The sequence below is a fragment of the Balaenoptera borealis genome (assembly GCF_965194805.1).
Source record: "Balaenoptera borealis genome assembly, chromosome: 6".
Classification (NCBI taxonomy): Eukaryota; Metazoa; Chordata; class Mammalia; order Artiodactyla; family Balaenopteridae; genus Balaenoptera; species Balaenoptera borealis.
Genome location: NC_138863.1, coordinates 73,279,432 through 73,304,552, shown reverse-complemented (window position 1 = coordinate 73,304,552; position 25,121 = coordinate 73,279,432). Strand labels below are relative to the sequence as shown.

Genomic DNA, 25,121 nt, shown 5'->3' with positions numbered 1-25,121 from the left:
TTTCTGAGTTGCTTGATCAGAACTTTGAATGCAATTTTCCATAGAAACAACATAAATCCATAAATCCATCATCCTAAGATGTAACTGGAGTATAGCAGTTCCAAGTTCCTATGGTCCTTCTACTTCCCTGAGCTACTTAAGAGCAGGGACTTTGTCTTTTTGCATGACTTAATCTTGACCTCCAGTCTTTCTGGATACCTTAACTGAATGAATGGGTTTTTAGTTCCGATCTTGGCATACCTTCACCTTCTACTCTAGGATAAACCTCTCCCTGCCTAATACCATCCCTCTTTCCTTTTGTAAACTACTTTTGTAAACCGTTTGGTCTTAGATGCTCAAAACTATTTATTGTACATGTTTCAATGGAAAAACTGCATTCTGCCTTATTTAAACAATTACCTGTGTAATACAGTTTGGTAGATAAATAATTATGTCAAATTCCTTGCTGAAAACATTAATTAGAAAATCTTAAACAGACTGATTCATATTCATTATTGCCTGGATTATAACTATGGTGAGATGAGTTTACATAGTACGCTCTTTCTCAGAGTATTAATCTGTAGCTATGAAGCACCAAGACAAGCTTGATCAGGTTTTGGCCATATAACATTGACCAAACTTACTGTGTCCTTGCCTTTTGTGAATTAGTAATATCTTTGTTATATTCAGCTGATGAATTGAGGTAAAAAGTAGATGCATTTTTAAGCACATGAAGTCTTTCAAAGGAAAAAGTTACTAAAATAATACAAGCATAATTAGCACTATAAAATTACATAAACATTAATAGTCATAAAACAGGAAATTTCACAGCTTGTTTTTGATGTAGTGGGTGCAGCAAACCTTTGTTTGGTTTTAACAGTGTAGTTAGAAACACTCAAACATTTTGGTGGTTCCTCCCCCAACCTCACGTAATCACTGTGATAAAATTTGAGTAAATTATAATTTTAAAAAATTAAACTTTTAATTGTGAGATGATGATGAACTCACAGTTCATAACTCACAGAACATGCAGTTATAAGAAATAATACACACATCCTGTGTACCCATTACCCATTTTCCCCCAATGGTGACAGCTTGCGGAACTATAGAACAGTATCGCAGTCTGGATATTGACATCGATGCCATCAAGATACAGAACATTTCCATCACTCCAAGGGTCCTCGTGTGGCCCTTTTGCAGTCACACTTCCACTTCTCTTCCATCCTCACCCCCTCCTTAATCTCTAGCAACCACTAATTGTCCTCTTTCTATACATTATAGAAATATAATTTACTTATATAATTTCATCATTTCAAGAATGTTACATGAATGAAATCATACAGTATGTAACTTGAGAGTTTTTTGTATCTGTCTCCTCAGCATAATTTTTTAGAAATTCATGCAAGTTGTTACACGTATCAATGTTCTCTACTGTTTTATTGCTGTGTAGTACTCTATAATAAGAATGTACCACAGCTTGTTTAACCATTCACACTTTGAGGGACATCTGAATTTATTTTCAATTTACAGAGCTACTAGACATATCTGTATACAGGTTTTTATGTTACAAGTTTATATTTCTCTGAGGGAAATAAATGTCCAGGAATGCAATTACTGGATTAAATTATAATTTTTAAAGCTTCCTTTCTATAATTATACACTGAATTACATGTGACCTCGGTAATTTAAAAGTTAGATTTATAGTTTTGGTAAATTACAAAAACGTTGTGAAACCGAGTCTTTTATCTTTTATTACCGAGTATTTTAAAAATACTGCCTCCTATTAGTTTACCTTATTTTTAGCAGAATCGCATCATTGATTTTATTTTGTTTCATTTTTTTATTGATTTATAGGTGATGAACAGTGTTATATAAGTTACAGGTGTACAATATAGTGATTCACAATTTTTAAAGATTATACTCCATTTACAGGTATTAAAAAATATTGGCTACATTCCTGTGTTGTACAATACATCTTTGTAGCTTATTTTATACCGAATAGTTTGTATCTCTTAATCCCCTACCCCTATATTGCCCCTCCCACATTCCCTCTCCCTGTTGGATACAGAGAACTAGTTTGTCCTCTACATCTGTGAGTCTGCTTCTTTTTTGTTACATTCACTAGTTTGTTGCATTTTTTTAGATTCCATATATAAGTGATATCATTGTTTCTCTGACTTATTTCACTTAGCATAATGCCCTCTAAGTTCATCCATGTTGGTGCAAATGGCAAAATTTTATTCTTTTTTATGGCTGAGTAGTATTCCACTGTATATATATACCACAACTTTTAAAAAAAATTTTTTTTTGTTTATTTTTGGCTGTGTTGGGTCTTGTTTGCTGCGCATGGGCTCTCTCTAGTTGCAGCGAGCGGGGGCTACTCTTCATTGCGGTGCGCGGGCTTCTCATTGCGGTGGCTTCTCTTGTTGTGGAGCACGGGCTCTAGGCGCACGGGCTTCAGTAGTTGTGGCTTGCAGGCTCAGTAATTGTGGCTCACGGGCTCTAAAGCACAGGCTCAGTAGTTGTGGCGCACAGGCTTAGTTGCTCCACGGCATGTGGGATCTTCCTGGGCCAGGGCTCGAGCCAGTGTCCCCCACATTGGCAGGCGGATTCCCAACCACTGCGCCACCAGGGAAGCCCCCCACATCTTCTTTATCCATTTATTTACTGATGGGCACTTAGGTTGCTTCCATATCTTGGCAATTGTAAATAATGCTATGAACATTAGTCTCATCATTGATTTTAAATGGAATTCATGAAGTTACTTTGTAGCTTGACTTCAGGGTTTGTTTGTTTGTTTCTGTTATATTTTGTTTTGTTTTAGACAGGAGGTATATTTAATTTCCAATAACAATTCTGTATTTTAAAATGTAATTGTTAATGTTAGTTTTTTCAGAACTTCACCTATATATGATGTAAACAATTGTAGTAATATTCTTTTAAAACAAAAGTTTATTTTGTACCATGCTCACAGGCGAACTAGGGATTTAAAATGAAGACAGTATCCTTGTATGTGATTGGAATCAATCCAGTTGTCAGGTGGAAGCCAACAAGCATACCTGGAACTTTTAAAGGCAAGGAGTCTGCTTTCTTTCCTAGAAGAGAAGATGTTTTCTAAAGCACAGTTTTCTCATCCCTCCTCCCCCCCACCAAGTTTTCCCCTTGCTTTTTGCATGATTATTGGGTACAATTTCTGCCAGAGAAAAATGTTGAAATTGTGTCTGGTCTAAGTAAAATTATTGCAATTGATAATTTGATTTGTTTTTATACCCTTTTTACCTTGAATGTCTAATATGTTTCTTTTCATGGTTAAAATGCTATCAGATCATTTAATTAGTTTTATATCTTGTTCTGTATTGTTTATATTTAGTCTAAGATTTTTATCAATGTTTTTTAACGTTCACAGTCTTCTGAAATCATAGCTGAGGAAGACAAGTGATGACTACAATTAGTCCTAAAACATAACTTATACAGTAACACTCTTCTTCAACACTGTGCTTTTAAGGATTTGATCCTTTCTCTATATTTGAATGATACAACCTCAGCACCTTTTAATTTCGTAGAAGTATGATCTTCCCAACAAATTGTAGATTTCCCAAAGGCTTTCTGTAGGTAGCTAGTATGCCCTTCTCTGCCTGGTGAGCCCATGGTTTTTTCCCTTCAAGGTCTAACTTGATGACCCCTCCTTGGTGAAGCCTCCTTTGCCCTTCTCTGCAGATTTAAACCTTCCCACCTGTGCTTCTTAGCACTTTGCATGTAACTCTGCTACAAATATGTGTCACACAGTGTTCAAGTTATTTCTCTGTCTGTGTTCCTGGCTGTATTGTGAGCACTGTCCAGGTTAGAACTGTGTCACAGCCGTCATTGTAACGCTCACCTAGCAATGTGCCTGACATACATATTAAGCACCAGATGCCTGCTTTGGGTAAATGAATAATGAAATACTTTGTTTATAACCTTAGTCATCCCTCTCCACTCTAACCTTTAGTGAGTCCCCATTTTTCACCCTGCAGGATCGCTTTAGACTCCAGCCTGCCTACCAATAAACGCCCTTCACAATCAAACCTTAATTACTCTCCTTCCTGAACCTTCTGCATCAGCAAAACCAGTTTCTACTCACTGTTTCCTGACTCCCTGTGCTGTCTGTTTCAATCCTCACAGTCCTCCAAGACCTGGTTCAAATCCTTCCTCGTGTGTGTGACCTCAGACCACTGGCTGATGGTCATCTCTCCTTCTCCAAATGTCTCTTTTCTCTGGCTTTTAATGATAAATTCCCCATGGTGGTTTTTCTGTTGTTGTGTTAGACTGTTAACATCTACTGATTAACTTTTCTCTTGTCTCTTTCCTCCAAGTTGATCGTAGCTCTCAAGGCAGGGACCTTGTCTTGTATGTTTGCTATCTACCAAGTGACACATTTCAAGTAGAGCTCATTCAGGAAGTAGAGGCTGTGCCTGCTGGTGATGTTGGTGGGTAGGACCAACCTCTAAGGAATGCTGAGATGTATACGAAAGATAGTCTCTCGTGTCCTTCTTTCATTAATAGTTATTTGCGAAGCGCCTAGTATGTGCCAGTTTTTGGTATATGCCATTTAGATGTTTTGGAGACCTCAGTTGTCAAATAAGCTACATCAAAATGAAGTTTTGATGGTTTGTTCTTAAAGACCCCTTTGCCAAATAAGCTGTATTAAGTGGGGTTTTGCTTCTCTAAGTTGTTGTCTCTTATTTTTATATAGTACTGTCCCATGTTGAAAAGAGTGAACACTGCGACTGAGAAAACAAAGAAAATTTTATCTCTTGAACTTTTTTTTTTTTTTAAACAGTGAAAAGTTATATGTTTTTGAAGCTGCAGAGTTGTGATGTCCAATCTAGTAGCTACTGACCACATGGACTATTTAAATTTTTAAATTAAAAATTCAGTTTCTTGTCCTCACTAGCCACATTTTAAGTGCTGAATAGCCACATAGGACAAGTGGCTATAGTAATAGGCAGATACAAAACGTTTCTGTCATTGCAGAAAATTCTGTTGCAGCTGGTATAGAGAGTAGCTGGGACCAATTATAAAAAAAATAACAAAACTGTAAATGTTTTTTGGTTAACACAGCAATATGATATAGCTTTAGTTTCCAAAGCATTTCTATTAATATCTATTTAATCCTTCTAATAACTCTGTAAAACTAGGTGATATACTATACTGCCTTCATTTCACTAGCAAGGAAATTATAAGAGAGTCACAGTAATAAAAAAAGTATCAAAATAAACTGTAAGTTCAGTTTGTGGTTCAGTTCTTCATACTGAAATAAGATAGTTGTTATTTAGTAGTTAGTTAATATTTGGTTAATGTATTATGGAAAGCATTTGATGTACAAGAATGTGTGATCTTATTTTTTTCATCACTTAAAATCTCATCAAAGGGACTTCCCTGGTGGCACTGTGGTTAAGAATCCGCCTGCCAATGCAGGGGACGTGGGTTCGAGCCCTGGTCCGGGAAGATCCCACATGCCGCGGAGCAACTAAGCCCGTGCGCCACAACTACTGAGCCTGCGCTCTAGAGCCCGTGAGCCACAACTAGTGAAGCCCACGTGCCACAACTACTGAAGCCCGTGCGCCTAGAGCCTGTGCTCCACAACAAGAGAAGCCACCGCAATGAGAAGCCCGCGCACCGCAACGAAGAGTAGCCCCCGCTCGCCGCAACTAGAGAAAACCCGCACACAGCAACAAAGACCCAATGCAGCCAAAAATAAATAAATTAAATAAATAAAATTTTTAAAAAAAGAAAGGACCATGCTCACAAGTGTATTAAAAAAAAAATCTCATCAAGTTAAAAAAAACTTGGGCTTATCTTTTGAAATTTTCAGTAGAATTCAGAGAATTCTAGTCAAGAACCATTTATTATAGAGCCCCAGTGCTCGGTATGGGAAGGAGTACGGAAATGATTTGGGAAAGGCCTAGTCCCTACATTCAGGACGTTCACTCTTAGAAGTGTTGTTACAGTAGCAGGTGAGCCTCAGAGATGCCAGAAATGTCCTTACTGACTGCAGAGAGGCTCGATTGTCTTCATCTGTGTGGCACCTTCAAGTCTGCCAGAGTCTTTTCCTCTCCCGCGTTCCGCCCGCAGGCTGAGACACGTCAGGGCAGCAAAGGTATAAAACAGAGTGCTTGTCCTCAAGAAGCTTATGTTAAAACTTGTCCATGATTCTGTGGGTAAGAGAAAGAAAATGGTTGCTCTGAACATCTTTGATTTGTAGTTTTGCTTCGAAAATTAAATTTAAAAACTGCCTGGAACACATAGAAGTGTAGGTATGCAAAGTAAGTTAAACAACATACGAAATGGAATTAATTTAGTATGCAGAGTATCACCTTGCTTCATAATTGAAGGAAAGCCAAAGCAGAGCCCTCTCCCTTCCCTTATTTTTTCTTTTAATGCCGATCTAAGACACAGAAATTTCATCTGATTTTTAAATTTCCATAAAGTAGCTTCAGAGCAGAAAAAAAGAAAAGAAAAATCCTGACTTACAATTTCAGTTACTTTAAATAAATATATCTTGGCATTTCATGTTTTTAATATTTAAGATATAACAAATCTATGCTGTATCCTATGGTCTCAGTTTTTACTGCTTTTAAGAAGCTTAGGAGATTGACCCTCCTGATAGGGAAAGTATAGGCTGTAACTAGTCTGCTGGCCCCTTCTCTGTGACTCAGTTTGCTTGTAAAGACATTAAAACTGATAGAGTTGGTCTGAAGATAATTTTTCATTCACTTTTATTGGATTCATTTTAATTTTCAGTTCTGCGCTGAGCTTCTTAAAGCTTTTTGGAGGAGAGAAAGAGCTGGGGAAGAATACATTTTTACTCTATATCTTTTAGAAACCATGTGATAAGATTTATTTAAGTTTGGGCTAGCTGTAGAACGAGACTGAATAATTTAAGCATGTTTAATTTTTCAATCATCAAAAATGTTTAAATGCCTCTGTTAAGTTTAATGTGGTATCTGAAATGGAATTACTTTTCAACGACTAGCGCTTCGTTTCTTTGAAATAATGCTTAGTTCAATAAATGGCAATTAATAGAAGAAGGAAATTGTCCTGATTTTGTAACTATGAATCAGATTGGAGAAATAGTAAAACAGGCGTTCATTGATACTTAGTTGGAAGCTACTGCTTATGGCAGACCCACTAGGAGAAGAGAGGAATCTTACTTCCAGTATGTCTTCTCTCATATGTGTGATGAGCTTCTGTTACTGCAGTGATTTGCACAGTTTGAAATAAAGCACAGTTTTTCGTGTCAGCACTTGAAGGCTTTTTTTCCTTTTTCACAATGAGCAAAACGTTAGACATTTCATTGTGAATAGCTCTCGTGATCCAGAAAATTCGAGCAGACAATTTAATTGTTCTTGACTGTAAAAATTAAATCTGATACTAAACTTAATCCAGAATCTATTCATGTAGGCTTTCCCCCCTTATTTCAAACAGAAGTTAAACTTGCATGTCTAAGCAACTACATTGATGTAACATTCAGAAGAAAATTCATGCCAAGTGATTTATAACCCATCCTCCTTACTCCCTGATCATTATTAATCCTATTCTTTGACTTTCCTGGCCCCATCCGTAATCAGGCTCACGTCTTCATCTTTAAAACGTTTCTTCCACCAAAGCCCCCTTTTGGGCCATGGTTTTCTCTCCTTCCCCTCCAAATCCCTGAGCGATTCCTCTACCCCAGGTGGCTCCATGGTGCTTGTTGAGAAGAGGCTTAGGTTGGTGGCCTGGCTGAAGGAGGGACCAGGGTCTGGAAGCTGTGTTTATAACAAGCATGCTGTACTTGAGTTAAACTATTCATAGAATAGGATGCCTACGCTATACTCACAAATTCCCAGCTACAGTGGGCTTTCACCAGTGTCCTAAGGAACACAGGGTTTTTTGCCCTTCCCTCAGCAGTTTAAGGTCCTGTTTTCTCTAGCAGAGATAGGAGAGAAGGATCCAGGTGGTATTTCGTGCCTCTCCCAAGGCAGTTGCTGTTCTCCTCCCCAGGCCTGCACCCTAGTGGGAGGCGGTCTCCGGACTCTGGCCAGGCTTTTATGTCGGCACCTGGGGAGGTCCACGTAGAAGAACCTGAGTGTGGGTTCACCTCCTGTCTGTGGTCCTGCAGAGTTCTGTATTCTCTTGCTTGCCCACATTTAGCCTTTACCAGTTTACTAGCTCATTTCTTCTTGCCGGCAATTGGCAGCATTGCCCCAGGTAAGCAGGTCCATCTCCTTGGAGGTGCCTCTCTTTCCTTAACTTCAGGTTAGTTGGTTATACTGAGGTTTCAGCTCTCTGAGTTGAAGAAAATTGTGAGTTGGCAGACTGCGTGGTGTTTTCGTGGCTGTCATCAGGGTGAAATCTCTGCTGTTTCTTTGTTCTCCTGGAGGAAATGTTACATACGTTTACAGCCCCTTTGAAGAAGCTAATCTTTCCACTTCCAGTGTCAAGAACCCCTGGCCCCAGTTTTTAAATCTTTTTAGTAGAGCTTTTTTATTTTTCAGTAACCTGTCTATGTGCTGTCTCGCCACTAGATTGTGGACTAACAGTCATAAAACTGTGCCTGGCACAGAGTGGGCGCTCAGTAAGTGTAGACATTGTAGTTTGCATTTTAATCTAAATAAGGGCACTTTTCTTCTTACATTTAATGGTGGCAGCATATTCTGTCTGTGCCCTGCTCGCATGCCATGGCACTCACCATCAAGTCATTGTCTTCTGACCTGACAGCTTCCTACTGCAAACCCCTGGGACTTCTAGCCTGAAGGCTCTGCTACCAATGTTGGGTCAGGTCAGAAATGCCAGGAGGTTTTCTTCCCTAGGAGTAGCCCCCAACCATCAACTAACAGGAGCTGGACCAGTAGCCCAGCTTCTTGGCCCCTTAGTTGAGACATCCCTGCGGCCTGTCCTCTGCAGGCTCCTGAGGTCCCCAGCAGACGGGAGATCCATTTGCTCAGAGCAGTGACCTGCTCACTAATGTACCCCGTAGTCACTTTCTTCCGTACCTTACTTGTCCACCTCCTAAGTCAATTACTTGCACGCCAATCCTTGTCTTGGGTCTGATTCTGGGGAATTCCAACTCAATACAGTTACAATTCACATAGATTTTCAGACATTTGAAGTTCTGTGTATTAGGAACAATCAACAAAATCAAGGAGATTTGACTTTTTTTTTTTTTTTTTTGAGAGGAGTTACAACTTTCAACAGATTTTCAAATGGTTCTTTGCTTCTCCCCTCCAAAGAGAGAGGATAATTGCAATAAAGGTAAAGAAACATCTTTTTTTTTTTTTTTTTTTTCCTTTAGCTTAAGACTTTAGAGCAGTTTTTTCCCTTTCAGAGGACTGGTACAGTGAATCTTTTTAGATGCAATCAGGAAATCACTGGAACATTATAGGTACACATGTGGGCATATCTCAACCCCGGATTTTAAAGATAGGATTTCAGGTTTAACTTTATCATCCACATGCACTGCAAAAATGTATTGTAGTGTCAACATTTTACCATCCCTTTCCTCACTTTGAATAGGGAGCTCATCCTCTGAAGGTTTAACTGAATTAAAATAGTATCAGTTTTGGATTAGAGAACTGCTATTTTAAATATAGGAAAATTCACTTTTAAAATCGTTTTTTTTTTTTCTAATTATAAATGTGATCCACACTGTTATAGAAAAATCTTTAAATTCAGAAAACCACAAAAGAAGGAAGTGAAACCCACCTATATTTACCTGGATCCAGAGGTGATCACTGTAGGTATTTTGTTATAAACCATCAAATTCCTTTTTAAATGTATGACTGTGTTAAAGTTAAGCCACAGATATGATGGCCACACTTTGAGGAGAACACTGCTGACAAGGTTAATGTTTATGGAATCACAATATGCAGCCCCTTCCTTTTACAGGAGAAGAACCTGAGATCTGGAGAGGTGGTGACTCAGGTTCATGTACATTCCTGGATCAGGAGATGTAGGTGCTTCCTCAGGGGTTGTGTCTGTGGGTATCTGCAGCCTGGTCATCCTTTGTGGGAATAGCCTTTGCAGTCTGGGCCTCCCAGAATCCCACTGAGTCCTTCCCTTGATGGATGCCAGATTGTTCTCTGTAGGCCACATCTCTGCTTTACTTCTTAAGGTAATCAGTTTGCTGCTCCAGTGGTTCCCTCTACTTGGGTTACTCTGGAAGAGTTACTTGGGAGACTTGACTTCAGGTTGGGTGGCAGGAAACAATGGCGCATATGCAGCATCTATGGAATTTGTGTTACTGATATCATTTTGGTCATCCAGTCTCCAAGGCAGGTCTAAATTTGAAGCTGAAAAACAGTGAGACCTAAGTCATGACCTGAAGCCTAAACCGAAACCATGTTAATATCCCCAAATTATTAGCCAGGTTTGTTGAAAAGATATGTTGATCTTACTGAGAGCTAACATCTCTTTCTGTCACCTCATGGATTAATTTTGTGTTTGATTTTAGGTTTTAGGTTGTATTAGTTCTTTTTTATCTTTGTATAGTAATTGCTGCTTTATGCTTTAAAATTTTAGGAAGTGCTAAAAAAAACACCTCACCACACACAAGTGTTATGGAATCCAGATATAGCCCTAGATTTGACATTCAAATGTCTTCAAAAAAATGGAATCAAACTGTTCTGCATATTCAAAATGTACCTTTTTCTAAAAAGTAAATACAAGATACTTTTCCTGAATGACTCAAATGTTCAGTGTGAGATGAATCAAGTCGCTTGTCCCTGAATCATTCATTCTCACCGTGTCACCAAGACATTCACATGTCCCCCTCTATCTATTCTTGGACTTATAATCTTGATGAAATGGCCTAACCCAGGAAAATCTTTCTGCTTCATGTTAAATAGCTGGCCTTAGTACTTGAAGCTTTGGTCTAGTGGTGCATTGGGATGTTGACAAGTAAATATGAGAAGCTAAACTAAAGATACTATTGAACAAAATCTTAGGCCCCAAGAGAAATTGGTGAGGTGGCAGTGAGTGATATGTGAAAGAAATTTGCATCAGGATTTGTCTTCTATTGATGTAGTTCAGTTTTCTTGTTGCTTCAAGTATCATTTCTTATGGTCATTTTATTTAAATCTAAGAAACTCAGAGGGGGCGGGGAAGCCCTATCCATGCTACCGAGCTAGTCAATTTAAAAATAATCTCTTAAGGGCAACAGTCAAACCCTGCCATGATAGTGTTAGTGGGATACAAAAAATTCAGTCCTATGAAATGCGGAGGTGAGTCATGGCAAGATTAATGAAGTCACTAAAGTAGGTCTGCCTACCAAGCTAACCAGCCACAAATTCCAGGAGTTTGGCTGCCAGTACGTTTGGTTATATATAAATTTTTGTATGTGAATTCACATTATCCAAATTTGTGTAGCTGTGAGGCACTTTTTGCTGTAATTTGTTCAGTACATAAAGTCTTTGCTTCACTGGTATCAGACTTGTTCCTATCCTGAATTTGTTGGTGACCAGAAACAAATTCAGGATAGGAACCAGTTTGTATCCATTAGTCATTATATCAAAGTAAAGCAGTGAAACCATCATCAGTAATTACAGAAATCTTAAGTGCTGATTAGGTATCTCTGACTTAGGAACACTGGAGATGGCCAGATCTTTAGGTCTGGAGTCTGAACCTGACCTCTTAGTTTGGCCAGAAGGTACTTCCAACCCTTAGATGTCTACATGCCCAGTGCTGTGCAGACACACACAGGAGCTCAGTGCATTCCACAAGCCTTTAATCCACAGTCCGCCTCCATTATGTGTGCCAAGGAGAGGAAGAAAACTTGTTGACAGCCGTTGATGGCCCAACTGTTTCAAGGCCACAGGAAACTTTCTCAAAACTGCAAGTCCAGTGGGATTGCATCGCAGCATCCTGGGCAAGGTACCATGTCTCTCATAAGCTAATTTAGATGAGAATTCAGGACTTTAATCCCCCTCCCTCCCCCACACACAAAAATTTAAAAACAGGAAATGATCTAGGCCAACTAACCTGGCGGTGTGCTTTTTGCAAATAAGGAATCGGGAGAAAACCTTGCCAAAGTGAATGAACTACTTCACTGCAGCAGAAGTATCAGCTCCTGCGCCGTTGAAGTATTAATTGTGGCCTGATTTCTCTGAAAGCCAAGCAGCAAGGAACAGACCCTGTGAAGAGAAGTGAGATACCAGGGTTCCCTGGAATTCTATCATATTGATCAACTGGGATTAGGCTGAGGTTCAATTTCCTGGTAACAATTCCTTATTAAAAAAATGGCTAAAGCCCCATGCCAGCTAAGCTGTAGGGACCAGCTTCTGAGGTATGCAGATAATAAGTTGCTAACTATTATAATGCCTCATATATGTAACCGATAAGCCAGGAACAAAGTTTATAGTCTTAGCTCTTGCGTTCTAGAGAGAAACTTCTGGTTCAGGCTAAAAACATTTTCAGTGTTCTAAAATAGACTGGCAAAGGTTAGAGATCTTAAATTTGCAGTTTTCTTTCTGAAAGGGTGTGGTTTGAAATTTAACCTCATGTTAGCTACAAGATGTGAGGTTGTTGAATAAGGAGGAATTTTAGCTTTATCCCAGATTATAAAGACATAATCACTACTTAGGTTATTATTTTTTAATTAGGGAAGCATTCAATAAATTTACTTCTGTGCCTTAAAAGTAATCACATTATGCTTTGTATGCTTTGTTTCTCCCATTCAGTGAGTTAGAATATTGTAAGATAAGATGCTCACAAGCAGATGACTTGCTATGATTTTGATTTTCAAAGTTTAATAAACACTTTGGACTATGCCGACAGTATATGTGGTCTTTAAATTCTTTGTACTGAAAGACACACATTTTAAAAGTGTTGTAGTAGGTATAATTAAAATAAATGGAATCATTAGTAAGCATGTGTCATCTGTCGTCTGTCCACCTCGGCAGTATCTCATTTTTTTCCTATTAAATAGCTTGATAAATATTTTTGACTGAACCACCTAAGTTATTAGTAATGGCTTAAACCTGAAGCAACATGGTGAAGTACAAACAAAATATTAATTAGCTACATAATATTTTGGTAGTTGTTCAAAAACATAATTTGAAGTGTGATGGGTGAAAGGGGTCAAAAGATACAAATTTCCTGTGGCACATATATACAGTACAATTACTCAGCCATAAAAAGAAACGAAATTGAGTTATTTGTAGTGAGGTGGATGGACCTAGAGTCTGTCATACAGAGTGAAGTCAGTCAGAAAGAGAGAAACAAATACCGTATGCTAACACATATATATGGAATCTAAAAAAAAAAATGGTTCTGAAGAACCTAAGGGCAGGACAGGAATAAAGACGCAGATGCAGAGAATGGACTTGAGGACACGGGGAGGGGGAAGGGTAAGCTGGGACGAAGTGAGAGAGTGGCATGGACATATATACACTACCAAATGTAAAATAGATAGTTAGTGGGAAGCAGCCGCATAGCACAGGGAGATCAGCTCGGTGCTTTGTGACCACCTAGAGGGGTGGGATAGGGAGGGTGGGAGGGAGACGCAAGAGGGAGGAGATACGGGAATATATGTATATATATAACTGATTCACTTTGTTATAAAGCAGAAACTAACACACCATTGTGAAGCAATTATACTCCAATAAAGATGTTTTAAAAAAAAAAAGATACAAATTTCCAGTTATAAAATAAATAACTCCTGAGGATGTAATGTAAAGCATGGTGACTATTTCACTGTTACATATTTGAACGTTGCTAAAAGAGTAGAACTTAAAAGTTCTCATCACAAGAAAAGAAGTTTTATAACTGGAGTGACAGATGTTTACTAGACTTACTGTGGTGATCATTTCACAATATGTACAAATATTGAATCATTGTGTTGTATACCTGAAACTAATATAATGTTATATGTCAATTATACCTCAATAAAAAGAAAAACATAATTTGAACTTTTGGGGTAAATAGAAACTGGTGATCGCTAATGCTAATGAGACTTTTTTTAGGGTTTTTATGGAATATTGCAAATACAGAAAAGTACAGAGACTAGTGTAATGAACACCCATTATGATGAACACTGTCGTTCAGATTTGAGAAATCTTGTTTTGCCAAATTTGCTTAGGGTTTCTGAAGTTGGTGTTTATCCTTTTCATTTTATAAAATGATAATATGTATCATTTATATATATATATAATATATATGTATATATATAGGCTTTTAGATGCTGAAAATCTTTGTTATGGTTGTATGATTTCTTGACACTTTTCCCCCAGTATATTAGAGTTAGTAAATTCCACCCCCGAAGTACTTTGATGGAAGGGACTTGCTCCCATTTCTTTTCTAGGCAGGGCTGCCAAGCCAGGATCCTTCAGGAGGTTTTTCTTATTTTTCTTTTTCTGTTAATAAGAGTTACTTAAGCGATATTATTTTTTTTCAGCCTTTCAGCTCTTCAACAATTTAGATGTTAAATAGTAGCTAACTTTTAAATGTAGCATAAATTTAAATTTTTCTTTTTCTTGGTATTTTCCTGTTTAAGTTTCCATAGGCAGTTTGACATTTTTGTACTTAAAATGAGAATTTCGATATATTTATCAATCATGAAAAGAATTCAACTAATAGCAACTGTTTTAAGGGAAGAAAACTTCATTAACTTATAACAGGTGGTAATCCTACTCTCTGTCATTGTTGACAGCTGAATAAGAGTTCATAAGTATTAATTACTCTTTGATTTATTATTTAGTCTCTGACTTACTGTATGACCCAGACAAACAGTTCTTTTCCAAGTCATGAAATGGAAATGTATTTCTGAAGCATTTATGATTTCTTTTGGATTTATGCAAATTTTGTACTTCCCTCTCCTTGTCTTTTTTTTTTAAATTGAAACAGTTGATTTACAATATTAATTTCAGGTGTATGTAGTGATTCAGTATTTACAGATTATATTCCATTTAATATTTTTAAAATAAATTTATTTATTTTATTTATTTTTATATTTGTAAAATAAAAATACAACATAAAGACCCAACCTGTGTTGGGTCTTCGTTGCTGCACGCAGGCTTTCTGTAGTTGCAGTGAGCAGGGGCTACTCTTCGTTGCGGTGCATGAGCTCCTCATTGTGGTGGCTTCTCTTGTTGTGGAGCACGGGCTCTAGGCATGCGGGCTTCAGTAGTTGCAGCACGCAGGCTCAGTAGTTGTGGCTTGCGGGCTCTAGAGTGCAGGGTCAGTAGTTGTGGCGCACGGGCTTAGTTGCTCCATGGCATGTGGGATCTTCCTGGACCAGGGCTTGAACCCGTGTCCCCTGCATTGGCAGGTGGATTCTTAACCACTGTGCCACCAGGGAAGCCCCCATTTAATGTTATTACAAAATAATGGCTATATTTTCCTGTGCTGTATAATATATCCCTGTTGCTTATTTATTTTATACATAGTAGTTTGTATCTCTTAATCCCATGCCCCTATCTTACCCCTCGCCCCCCTCCCTGCTGGTGACCACTAGTTTTTCTTTTTTTTTAAATTATTAACACCTTTAATTTTTATTTATTTATTTATTGGCTGTGTTGGGTCTTCGTTTCTGTGCGAGGGCTTCCTCTAGTTGCGGCAAGCGGGGGCCACTCTTCATCGCGGTGCACGGGCCCCTCACCATCGTGGCCTCTCCCACTGCGGAGCACAGGCTCCAGATGCGCAGGCTCAGCAGTTGTGGCTCACAGGCCCAGTTGCCCGGCGGCACGTGGGATCTTCCCAGACGAGGGCTCGAACCCGTGTCCCCTGCATTAGCAGGCAGATTCTCAACCACTGCGCCACCAGGGAAGCCCCCCACTAGTTTGTTTTCTGTATCTGTGAGTCTGTTTCTGTTTTGTTATATACATTTGTTTTATTTTTTATATTCCACATGTAAGTAATATAGAGTATTTGTCTTTCTCTGTCTGACTTATTTCACTAAGCATAATACCCTCTAGGTCTATCCACATTGTTGCAAATGGCAAAACTTCATTTTTTATGGTTGAGTAATATTCCAGTGTGTGTGTGTGTGTGTGTGTGCGCGCGCGTACGTACACATACATACATATACTGCATCTTCTTTATCCATTCATCGGTTGATGGACACTTGGGTTGCTTCTTTACTTGCCTTATTCTTTACCCTACTTTCTCTTTGTATCTTCAGGGAGAGAAATTTCAGCTCATTTCTCATGTTTACTTGATTTAATGTTGAAATCCAGGGTCTGCCCATAACTTGGCTTCTCAGTTTTGTTTCAGCTCTAAGCGTCAACCAGGGCTGCCCATGTGGCTTCAGTCTTCATCTTTCAGATCCCTCCTTTGTCAGCTCAGGAGAATGTCAGAAAGAGGAATTCTGTCTTCTCAAACTTTAGCTCAGAAGTGCTATTGCTTCACAGAGAGAGCCAAATAGACTTCTATATCTCTATGTCCTTTTTAAGTAACTAGCAACTTTTAAAATTTGCCTCCTATACAGAATTTTTGTTTGCAAATACCTATTCTTACACAAAACCACCTAATAAAATGGCTAGTATTTCTTTAGAGAGAGAGGAAAAAAAAGCATCCCAAGATGTTTAAAGAAAAATTATATGAACAGGAAATTAACAAAATTTTTAAACCAAATATTGAAGTGCTTTTAAAAATTGAGATATAATTCACGTAACAATTCAGTGGCTTTTAGTACATTTACAGAGTTGGGCAATTATCATCACTATCTAATTCCAAAACATTTTCACCCCCAAAATAAACCCCATACCTGTTAATTAGTCATTCCCCATTTCCTCCCCCCACCCCCATCTCCGGGAACCACTTGTTTACTTCCTCTATGGATTTGCCAGTTCTGGACATTTCATATAAATAGAATCATACAATGTGTGAACTTTTGTGTCAAGCCGCTTAGCATAGTATTTTCAAGATTCATCCATATTGTAGCACAAATCAGTATTTCATTCCTTTTTATGACTGAATAATATTGTATTGTTTGGACAGACTACCTTTTGCTTATCCTTTATCAGCTGATGGAATCTGGGTTTTCATTTTTTGGCTATTAAGAAAATGCTGCTGTGGACATTCATGTGTGTTTTTATGTAAACATATGTTTTCAGTTCTTCTCGGTATATACCTAGGAGTGGAATTGCTGGTGCCTATGATAACTCTCTGTTTAACTTTCTGAGTTACTGTCAGGCTGTGTCCAAAACAGCTGCACTGTTTTACTTTCCCACCAGCAGTATGTGGGGGTTCCAGTCCTCTACATTCTCACCAACACTTGGTATTGTCTGTCTTTAATTACAGGCTTTCCTAATGGGTATACAGTGATAACTCATTGTAGTTTTGATGTATATTTCCCTAATGACTGATGACATTGGAGCATATTTTCATGTGCTTATTGGCTATTTGTATGTCTTTGGAAAAATGTCTATTCACTTCCTTGCCTATTTTTAGATTGGCTTATTTCAAGTGCTTTTATTACAAGTATGTGATTACTTTTGGGGAGAGGAAATTTTGTAGGAATGAATGATAATGTATGGGTAAAATACATGGAGAATTGACTATCACATAACACATGAAAAGCAAAACTGGTTATACTAATTAACATTACTTACCCATACGTATTATTGAAATGGTGCCAAATTAGTTTATAGCTTTAGTGTCAGATTTTAAAACGTGGTCGTGAATGTTAGTGATATTTTACTATATTCTACTTAGAGCAATATCGATAAAGTTTATAGATTTGTTAAATGGGGTCTGTCATGCCTTAATTATCTATCTGTGCTGTCTAATATATATCCACGAGCCATGTTTAGCTGTGTTTAAATTTAAATTAATTAAAATTAAAACCTCAGTTCCTCAGTCACACTGGCTGCGCTTCAAGTGCTTGATAGCTGCACATGGCTAGTGGCTGCCACACAGGACAACACAAGTATACATTTCCATCATCACCGGCAGTTCAATTGGGTGGTGATGGTCTAGAATTATTTTATTGTTTTCCTCAAGTGCCAGATCTTTAAAAAGAAAAAATAAAGTGCCATTTGATTAGGTTGCTTCAGTACTTACATGACTGACCATTGCTCTGAGATAAAGACTGAAAGCCTGACTATGATCTACGAGGCCTTGCGTGACCTGCCTTCCTCTCTAAGCAGAAGTTCCAAACTGGCAGCCTGGCCTGCACACGAGTCCAAATTTCCAGCTTCTCTTAAAATAATAGTCATTGTTTACTGAGTGCTTATTATATGGAGGAACTATCCTGAGCATTTTATGTGAATTAATTCATTTAATTCTCACAAAAACCCAACGGAGCCAGGGATTAATAGCTCTATTTTACAGAAGAGAACATGGAAACACAAAACAGTGAAGTATGTCATCTAGAGATACGCAGCTAGGAAGTGACAGAGCTGGAATTTCAGTCCATGGCAATTAATCTAGACCCCATGCTCATAACCACTCTCTGTGCTGCCTGAGATAGGCTCTCAGTGTAACCCATAACACTGTTGTTCAGAATTTCACACTCATTTGTAGTATTGTTTGATTGAAGTCTCTCCCCGCCACAAGCGAGTTCTAAGTTCCACGAAGGCACTGTAAATCCTATGAGGGAGGATCTGTGTCCTTTCCCCCTTTTTCATTGTGTTTTTAGAGCTCTTTATAAGCATCTGACATGCACTAGGTGGTTGGTGTATATTTGTTGAAAGAATAAATGAAAGTGGTCTGACATGACTCATCTCTGAGCTTGAACATGAGATCAGAACCTTTTAGAAGCAAAGATATTTAATCCTTTAGTTCATTATCATTTGTAAAATTGGGGAATGATACTGAAATTTCTATAAAGCAAGTTGGATTCTAATATAAAAAATGTGTAACTTCATAATGGTTAGAGATTTGTTTTTGTAGTTTTGTTTTGATCACGAGTATGAGAATAGGTATTAATTAGCTTATGTTCAGTAACAGCCATCCATTATGTCAGTAATTAAAATACATTGGCATATGCAATCTAATTAAGGTTATGTTTATAGTATCTTGTTATTTTAATTTATTTAAAACTTTTAAACAGCATTCATATTTTATTACCAAAAGAATACCTATTCTGATTTGGGCCACACTGAATTTTTTATTTCTAATTAAATCTATGTAATCATTAAGAGTGGAGTTCAAACTAAAAGCATTACAAAAATGGAATTTGATAAGGAGAATTGTGTTTTTGGCATTTAATTTATAATCATAGTAAAATTATTTTGAAGATACTTGGCAGCTCAGTTTCTAAATTTTTACTTTTGTGATAGGTTATAATTTAACTAGTTTCTTCCTGTTTGAATATGTTTGATATGATATAAAAAGAGATTTTTATTATATTAAGTTGTATGAAGTATGGAGACAATATTAATTGTGTCATAAAAAAGTAGAATGTTTTTTCCTTTGAGGTTATTAAAGTAAGCTTTAATAAGGTGAAGTCAAGAAATTTAAACAAAATATGACTGAACACTTTCCATTACATCTAATGGATTTTTTTGAGAGCTAATTGTTTAGTGGCAGTGTAGGACTGAGTTTTAGGTGAGACTAAAGACTTAAAGCACAAAGTTTTGAATGACTGTGAGATCCCTAAGACCTACAGATCTCATCCAGCTGTTTGAGCAGTGCTGCAGCTTACTAAGAGCTGTGGGTTTCAAGTATAGGGTGGGGTTTAGAACAAAGTGGCCCATATTCCAAATCCAGCTCTTCTCAACTAAATCATAAGGCAGAGAATTGATTAAATAAAGCATAATAAATTAATAACTGCTACATGGCAAACAATTTGGGAAGTAGTCTTGAAAGATGCACCTTTTAGCAACATGCCATCATCATGAAGTATAGAATAACGGTGATTGAAAGCCATTCTATTTGCTTGGGATGGTCCCTCTTGAATGTGGAAAGCTCGAGGCTGGATCATAGACAATGCATGGGTCCAGTGACAGTCCTTGTAGGTTGAGTAAGGTTATTTGGGCACTGGTCGTTTCAGTCATAGCTGTGCATGCAAAGAATGGTTATTGTCAGAATGACGGTAACGTTTTAAACACAAAGAAAAGTATCTTCCATGTAACTTGTATATAACTTCATAGTCATATACCTGTTTCCAGCCCTGTGATACATGCCTTAGGAAATGTTACATCCACATCCTTATATATGGTATAACTGTAAACAAGGGTGGGACAGAGAACACAGAGAAGCGGCTGGAACATGGAGTTTATCACACAGTGTGGTTCAACCTGTAGTAGTGATTACAGCACGAGCCTGTGAGCTTTGTGTAATAGTTAAAAACAGTTGCAAGTGACATAGTGGAGCCTTAAGGCCATAAATGGGACATTTTAAACTGGCACAAAGCCTTTTTAAAAGTGCCCTTGTGGGGGCTTCCCTGGTGGCACAGTGGTTAAGAATCCACCTGCCAGTGCAGGAGGCACGGGTTCGAGCCCTAGTCCAGGAAGATCCCACGTGCCGCGGAGCAGCTCAGCCCATGCGCCACAACTACTGAGCCTGTGCTCTAGAGCCCGTGAGCCACAATTACTGAGCCTGTGCTCTAGAGCCCGTGAGCCACAATTACTGAGCCTGCGAGCCACAACTACTGAAGCCCATGCACCTAGAGCCCGTGCTCCACAACAAGAGAAGCCACCGCAATGAGAAGCCCGTGCACCGCAACGCAGAGTAGCTCCCACTCGCCGCAACTAAAAGAAACCCCGTGCGCAGCAACGAGGACCCAACGCAGCCAAAATAAAATAAATAAATAAATAATTTTATTTTTTTAAAAAAGATGCCACTATTAAAAAAAAAAGTGCATTTGTGTGAACCGTACAATGGTTCTGTATATTTTCTTATTTACCAGTTGTCTTCACCATCATCTTTGTAAGTATACAATATTATCATCGTATATGTTTTACACACCAGGAAATGGACTGAAAGATTATCTGTGACTTGCCTAGGATCTTGAAGCTAGTAAGTAGTAGAATGGTAATACAAAGCTTAGTTTTCTGATGTAAAAAGAAAAGGCCTCTGTTTGACCATGCTGCTGTTGTGAGTTAAATGTGAGTGATGTCCTATGTAGAAAGCACTTAGGGGTTTAGAGTTTTGTTTTGTTCAGGTATAATGTTTATATAATTGTTCAAGTTAAATTTTGATAGATTTGTGCTAAAAGAATTTGAGTGTTGGAATAGTTGCTGCAGATACTGTTCCACACTTTTTTTTCTTTATACGTTTTGATTGCTGAGTAAGGACATTGCACTGTCCCACTGCCAGGCACCATCCTGGCTCATAGGGACTCAGTGATGTCAAATGAATGAATGAAAAACAAAGATTTGGCCAGTGTTTGTGTCTTGTAAATCTGGTGACGAAATATAATGTGTATGATAAATTAAGTAGAAAACTCCTGAGATGTGCCTAAATCATAAATGAAAATGTTGATTTGTTTCTTCAGTTAGGGAATTATTCACTTCTGAATTCGTTCCACAGGATCAGATCATCTTCTAGGTAGACCTTCCACATTTTTCAGTTTCTTCCCTCTATACCCACAAATTTATCACTGCTACCCACTAAATCATTCCTAACTATTTTACAGTAGATTTCTGTACACATGCGCTACAAATCAAATTTCACATTCTCATGAAACCAGATTATAAAAATATTTTTGAGGGAGAGATGTAAGATGCAGATAGGGTATAAACTTAAAAAACATATAAAAGCTTAATTTAACAAATATTTGTTTACCCTGCGATGTGCTTGGGGCATCCTCTTCTTTAGCACTCACTAGCACATGTTATCCTGTCTAGAATTCCTTCACCTTCTCAGCACTTCCTTCATCTTCTTCAGAGATGACTCTTCACTTGGTCTTCCTCTGACAACTGAGGCTTCTCCAGAGGTGGTGCCTTGCTGAATTCACATATGTACCATGTGCGCTTTCCTTATTTTATTTTCTTTTTCTCTGTACCACTTAACATTGTCCCACCAATGTGAGGAAGCATCCACAAAGAAGAAGGGATCACCCCTGACCCTGTCTTGACCCTGTTGGATCCTCCCTGTCTCACTGATATCCAGGTATCCAATATATGGTAGGATATGGTAGACAGCTTTTAAGATAGCCTCCTGTGATCCCTCCTTCCTGGAATTCATACCTTTCTCTTGAGCAGGGTCTAAATTTATTATTCACTTCTAATAAATTCAATATTCCTTAGGAGGATGGAATGTCACTTCCAAGAAAAGCAGTGTTGTCAATATCGTGATCCTTGACAGCTTTGTGCTGAAAGAACTTAGAATTTGCTTCTGAGTCAGGAAAAGGACAAGGCCTGTTTAAAAAGAGCTGTCCAAAAGGTATCTGGAAACAGATAAGAACAGGAAAGCCAGGCACTGTCTTTCAAAAGAAGACTTGTCTCCACTTCTGTTGACTACCTTAGCAGTCTTGGAGAAGGCATTACATCTCTCTGAGCCATTATTTTCTCATCTCTACAATGGCTGGAGTTGAACCTTAGGATTTTGCTAAATCTCTTCAGTTCACATTCTCTACATCCAGATATCTAATATTTTGCTTTTTGATAAGGATGTTTAATTTACAACAAAAACAAAAAAATCTCATCCAGGTAGAGTGAAGTTAATTTTTTCCTTCAGAAACCTTATGTCATAGGTATGAAATTTATATACCATCTTAACTCTTCTGATGTTATTTCACTGGATATTAGCATATCTGGGTGTCTCTTTTTTGAGTTACTGTTTACAGTAACTTCCTAGAGTTATACTTTTTATAGTTGTGAATTCAATTTTTTTTTTAATAGGTTAAACCATTGCAATTAGGGTAAATTCGAAATTCCTTCCCTTGGCCCGAAGTCTGCTTTCCTTTTTGTTTATTTATTAATTTATTTGTTTCTTTGTTTGTTTTGGGTTTTTTTTTTTTGGCTGTGTTGGGTCTTCGTTGCTGCGCGTGGGTTTTCTCTAGTTGTGGCGAGCAGGCGCTACTCTTCATTGCGGTGCGCGGGCTTCTCATTGTCGTGGCTTCTCTTGTTGTGGAGCACAGGCTCTAGGCGCACAGGCTTCAGTAGTTGTGGCACGCGAGCTCAGTAGTTGTGGCTCGTGGACTCTAGAGCGCAGGCTCAGTAGTTGTGGCACACGGGCTTAGTTGCTCCGCGGCATGTGGGATCTTCCCAGACCAGGGCTCGAACCCACGTCCCCTGCATTGGCAGGTGGATCCTTAACCACTGCACCGCCAGGGAAGCCCCTGTGAAGGCAATTTTAATGCGGTCACACTATCTTAATCTTTTTGAGTTTGCTCCTGACAAGTGAAAAAGGTTTCTGAAGCTAAAAATTACTTGCTGGGGAAAATGATATGTGTCCCTTTCTGTACACTACATGTATTGTATTTTGTTCCTCCTGTGGAGTTGGCGTGGCATGCCTGAAAACCATCTCTGTGCTCTAAAATGTTCCTGGTATCTAATAATGACACTTGAAATACTGATGCAGGTTCTCCTGCCCCTTTGGCTGCCTGCCTTAGCTGGACGCAGGCAGATGGTTTTTTGCCATGAGCTCTCTTTTCTGAGCCCCTTCCCACTCAGATCTCCAAGGTTTATTAACCCGTTCTTTTCAGTGTCAGGGTATCAGAAACTAAATTCTACTCACTACATTTAAGCCCATGTGGTTTACAAAATTTTCTTGCCTTTGGGAATAATCAGTGGAAATAATTTATAAAGCAATGTTTATCAAATAAGACAAAAGTAGATATGGTAAAAATATAATTATGTCCAGCAAAACTTTAACAAGGTATAGTAGGAAGACATTAAGGTGAGGGGAGTCTGGATTCCTCAGGTTTGGCTCACATGCTGATGAGCTCTGAATCCCTTGTCGGGGCTCTCTCCCAACCCCCAGCCCCGCCTTCTTTGAGAAAACACCTAACAATAGGAATCATTTTTCTTCAGCTGTCAGTCATTATTAAGGATTAACAATTAGGAGACATCTCAAATTGTGTTTTTAAATTGATGCATTAGAAATGCTAGATCAAACAGCTGGATTTACTTAAAATATTTTCCGTCAATTTAAGGGTGTGCAAATCATTAGTACCAGATGGCATCTACCTAGGATTTTTGAAGGGTGAAATTGGGATACTTGTAGCCAGAATGTGTGAATTTAGCTTATGAACAGTCATTGGGCCAGCAGGTTGGTATCACTGTGCACATAGTGATGCAAGGGGACTTAGGGCATTAGCTCTCCACCTTTCTTTCATGCTAGGCTTCTGGTACCTATGTGGTAACAGACCTGGTTACCAAATCAAAAAAAATTAAAAAGCTTTGGAGGGAAAGCAAATATGGTATCTGCAGGCAAATAACGTTTACTAGAATGTTTTGAGGGGGTTAAAACATACATAAGTAAAGTATATGTATTTTTGTATACTTTCAAAAAAAATAACAAATTTCCACTTTAAAAAAAAATTATTTATTTATTTTTGGCTTCGTTGGGTTTTCGTTGCTGCGCGTGGGCTTTCTCTAGTTGTGGCGAGCCCCCGCTACTCTTCTTTGTGGTGCATGGGCTTCTTATTGCGGTGGCTTCTCGTTGCAGAGCATGGGCTCTAGGTGCACGGGCTTCAGTAGTTGTGGCACACGGGCTCAGTAGTTGTGGCTTGCCGGCTCTAGAGCGCAGGCTCAGTAGTTGTGGCTCATGGGCCTAGTTGCTTCGCGGCATGTGGGAATCTTCCCAGACCAGGGCTCGAACCCGTGTCCTCTGGATTGGCAGGTGGATTCTTAACCACTGCACCACCAGGGAAGCCCCCAAAATTCCACTTATAATGGCTGTTTTTAAAAATTGCTGTTGGGCTTTACCTGGTGATAATAGCTATTTTGTCAATAGGGAGTTGAAGTTTGGAAGTGGGAAATAGTAAGTTGGAATAAGGAGGTATTTTTCTGGAGGAAGAAATGCAAATAGCAGTGCTCCTCTGGAGTCAGTGTAGGGGATGGTTTTAAACATCCATCTAATCTGTCTTCAGGAGGGCGTGAGTGTCTAGGTTTCCAGTAGTGAGCACTCTAGACGACTGACGAAACTGCCTTCATTTGTTCTTCTCACTTCTATTTGTTCTCCCCACTTTGCTCACATTGCTAATCTTTATTTTGTACAAAGTTTCTGGTTGGACTTTAGTGAGGGTTGAGTTATTCATACATGTCGGTTGGTGGCACTTTGTCATCATTGGT

General features: G+C 38.5%; 2 protein-coding genes and 1 pseudogene across 23 annotated transcripts in view; 2 read left to right on the top strand and 1 right to left on the bottom strand.

Annotated features, from left to right (window-relative positions):
- The window catches only part of PKP4 (plakophilin 4), a 246,574-nt gene that overhangs the window by 8,966 nt on the left and 212,487 nt on the right, over positions 1-25,121 (top strand). The gene's annotated exons all lie outside the window — the stretch shown is intronic.
- The window catches only part of UPP2 (uridine phosphorylase 2), a 454,968-nt gene that overhangs the window by 353,826 nt on the left and 76,021 nt on the right, over positions 1-25,121 (top strand). The gene's annotated exons all lie outside the window — the stretch shown is intronic.
- Positions 1,800-25,121, bottom strand: part of LOC309630263 (heterogeneous nuclear ribonucleoprotein R pseudogene) — a 499,447-nt pseudogene continuing 476,125 nt past the window's right edge. The window contains exon 2 of the transcript XR_014249523.1: positions 1,800-24,271. The product of XR_014249523.1 is annotated as a heterogeneous nuclear ribonucleoprotein R pseudogene (transcript). The remainder of the gene's footprint in view (positions 24,272-25,121) is intronic.